Source organism: Nycticebus coucang, chromosome 18, assembly GCF_027406575.1.
Source record: "Nycticebus coucang isolate mNycCou1 chromosome 18, mNycCou1.pri, whole genome shotgun sequence".
In the NCBI taxonomy this organism is placed as follows: Eukaryota; Metazoa; Chordata; class Mammalia; order Primates; family Lorisidae; genus Nycticebus; species Nycticebus coucang.
This window is the reverse complement of record NC_069797.1, coordinates 32,698,033-32,702,004: the sequence shown is the minus strand read 5'-3', so window position 1 is coordinate 32,702,004 and position 3,972 is coordinate 32,698,033.

The window sequence follows — 3,972 nt, the reverse complement described above, 5'->3', positions numbered from 1 at the left end:
GTCTGGGATGGTCTTTTTATAGCACTCCCCAGGGCTGGTCCACAACATGGTTCAGGCCCTAGGTTGGGGGTTACAGTGAGAGGGGGCCTAGCCTCTGTCCTATATGGCAGCCTCCTTGGCACCACTCCCACCCAAGGGTAATGGTTGGACACCCATGCCAAGGCCTATTGGAGTGGGCGCAACCACCTGGGAAAGCAGCACTGACATCATTGGGCCTGGCTAATTGGGAGCTGCCAGTCCCTGCGTGTCTTTGGGAAAACCAGCCTCCCCATTCCCAGAGCCCTCCCTGGGCATTTACATAAAACCCTCTGCTCCTGCCAGTACCTCACTGACCATTCCTCCATCTGGAAAAACAGGTCCCACGAGACTAGAGGAGGCAGGCTGACCCATGCTGGGTACCCAGAAAGATGGACCCTCACCCAAAATGGCAGCCTGTAGGAAGAAGGATAGGTTACACTGTAAGAACAGGCTCAGGGCGGTGCCTGTGGCTCAAGGAGTAGGGTGCCAGTCCCATATGCCAGAGGTGGCAGGTTCAAACCCAGCCCCGGCCAAAAATCACAAAAAAAAAAAAAAAAAAAAAGCCGACAAAATCCTAATAAAGTCTGTGATTTAGTTAACAATACTTTAAAAAAAAAAAAAAAAGAACAGGCTCAACACTGACATGCCTTCAGAGTCCAGGACCAGACACCTTTGGATGATTCCACCTCTCTATTCCACTGTTACCTCTCCTCCTCCACATCACCCTCCCCATTTTATGGACTTCAGAGTTTCCATTTATCTTGCAAGGTACAAGTGGGAGTGTGAAAGAATGATACCACACTCATCATCCATTCTGGGAGCTCAACAGCCTTGCCTGGCCGGCATCTTTGTGACTCTCCTAAGTCTCTCTCCCTGTGGACAGTGACAAGTAAACCTTGAATCATCTGGATGCAAGTTTCCTAGTGTCTCATCCAGTCCCCTCCTGCTACAGTGGGAGAGAAGAGAGAGACTGACCATCACCTTCACGCCTGAATGGGAAAGGGGGCTCAGCTGTGAAGAGAGAAAACCAGAAAGATTTTAATCCTGGATCCCCCTGGGCTTTCGCTCAGTGCTCTCAGAGCTGGGGGTTGGTGGGGAGTGCAGATAGGAGGAGGCTACTGTGAAGGGGAGAACACCACTGTCCCCAGGGGACAGGGGATCCTGACAGGACATGCCAGACAGCCAGGAGATGGAGGAGTGTCAGGTGAGCAGCTCCGCCTCCACCCGGCCCCCCAGGCTGGCATTCCTCACTCATGAAGCACAGTCATAAATCACAGCACCCACCCAGACCCACACCAGGATAAAAGCCCCTAAGCCAAAGCCCCAGGTGACGGTGCCCCCCCTCCCGCCCCCAAGAGTGGGCCAGCCACAGAAAGGTGAGGCTCTGCCCTGGCTTACCCATAATACAGTGGGTTCTGGGAGCAGCCACATCTGTAAAGAAGACAGGACATCTGCTACTACCTCCTACCTACCTCCTGGACCCTGCTGGGTACCTGCCATCCAGCCCTGGCTGGGGAAAGAGTGTGCTTCTCGGGGTGTACTTGGCCTGCCCACTGTTCTCAGTTCCACTTCTCCCTCAGTCCTGCTCAGAGAGGGCCAGGTGTGGACTGGGCTGGCCCTGCCTTCTCAGGGGAAGTGAGGGGACCCAAGCTAGCCTGAGGGTTGAGAGGTCAGCCATGGTGGACTTGCAGGGCTCACAGGACAAACCTCCCCTAGATGCTCAGAAATCACCCTCCTCAGCCGGCAAGAGGATGGACGGGTGGCAGGCAGCACCTGTCAGCCTAATCACCGTCATTAGCTGTGCAATAAAGCGGCATGGACTGGGCCAGCCTTTGAAGGAAGGGCCTGTCAGCCGGGTCAGGTTGGTACAGGTAGCTGGGCAGCTCAGCTCCTCCTGCACACACTCCAGGCTGCGGCAGGTGGATGGGGCACTGCTGGGGATAGGGACTGCACCCTCCTTGCCCAGGAACCCACAGCCCTTCACCAGTGGCCTCTGGGAAGGCGCCAGGTGGCTTTGGGTGTCTCCTACCAGCCAAACTTGTGCAATGCTGGGACTCCAGAACTGCAGTAGTGAGTTCCCCATTGCTGGAGAAGATCAGTGAGGCTGAAAACAACTTGAAGACAGTTTGCCTGATGGAACTATGTCCCCAGTTCCTAGACAAGGCCTGGCACCATGAATGGTGTATGAAGAAGTGAATGTTTCAGAAGCATAGAGAAGCTTCTTGCTCCTCAGAACCCCTCTCCTGACTGCTGTGTGTGCCCTGCTTTGTGACCTTGAGAAACGTGTTGGCCACTCTGGGCCAATGTCACCTTAAACTCAGCAGATAGGCCCAGATTTATGAGCCAGTCCGTATTATCTTCCCGTCCCTGTTCCCTAAGGCCTGGGGAGTTTCCCTGTTTCCATATGCCCTCCTGCCCACCAGCACCAGCCATCTGTGACAACCAGGAGGCCCAGGGGAAAAGGGAGCTTGTGAAAGAGATTGAAGGGATAAGAGCAGGGCTATGCACACCACTCTCTGAGTTCACCTTGACCTGGGCCTCAGGTCAAGGGTAGCTCTAGGGGTTAGGGTCCTTGGTCCCAGAGTAGGCCTTTTGGGGCTCAGATTATGACATCTCTTTCTCCCCAAAGTCTCAGAGGGGAAGTTATACCCTGAAAGAGAGAGAATGATATAGCCAGAGAGTACAGGGTCAGAATTCAGGTAGGACAGGCATGGGTGAAGTTCTGGTGGGGGTACCAGCCCACATAGGGTGCCCCCTATAGCCTCCACGCCTGTCCGGGCCCCATTCGTCATGGTCAGCATAGCCATGAGGTTTTACTGGATTCAGGGAACCTAAGGGTCTCAAAGGGATGAGCCTCCAACTTGCAGGGCTGGTGCAGAGGATGGAGGGAAGGAAATTGAGCAGCCTAATTGGAAAGATGGTAGCAAAGACTCAGAAGAGTTGCTCCTTTTTTTTTTTGAAACAGAGTCTCACTCTATCACCCTGGGTAGAGTGCTATGGCATCATCATAGCTCACAGCAACTTCAGACTCCTGAGTTCAAGTGATCCTCCTGCCTCAGCCTCCCGGGTAGCTGGGAATATAGGCACCTACCAGGATGCCTGGCTAATTTTTTTCTATTTTCAGTAGAGACAGGGTCTCACCCTTGCTCAGCCTGGTCTCCAACTCCTCAGCTCAAGTGATCGACCTGCCTCAACCTCCCAGAGTGCTAGGATTCCAGGCATGAGCCACTGTGCCCGGCCACAGAAGAGTTGCTCTTAAGGGTGGTGAGGCCCACAAACATGCACACACGGGCCCATGGATTCTTGGGTACACACAGAACCCACAGATGCATGCACAGACATAGACACATGCCATTAAACAGTCACATACAAACACTGTGTGCACAAAGTTACAGGCTCTCACAGCCCTTGAGACATCAGAGTCACTCACTGAAACACACACAGCCATACACAGCCACAGACATTTGTTCACACACTCAGACTCAGACTCAGATGCATCTGGCATCAGACCTGCCTGCTCTCTCACTCACGCAGAGCTCACTCACTTAGACACAGATCCCAGCTCGGACACACCCAAATTCTAGCGCCACAGACTTAACACACCCACAGAGACATATGAGCACGAGAAAAGGAACATGGATACTTGCACACTCACATGAAAGTGCATATGTGGCTCGGCGGCTGCAGCTCAGCAGCTAGGGCTCCAGCCACATACACCAGAGCTGGCGGGTTTGAACCCAGCCTGGCCCACCAAACAACAATGACAACTACAACCAAAAAATAGCCGGGCGTTGTGGCAGGCACCTGTAGTCCCAGCTACTTGGGAGGCAAGAGAATCGCTTAAGCCCAAGAGTTAAAGGTTGCTGTGAGCTGTGACACCACTTCACTCTACCGAAGGTGACATCATGAGACTCTGTCTCAAAAAAAAAAAAGTACACATGTGCTGAGACACTG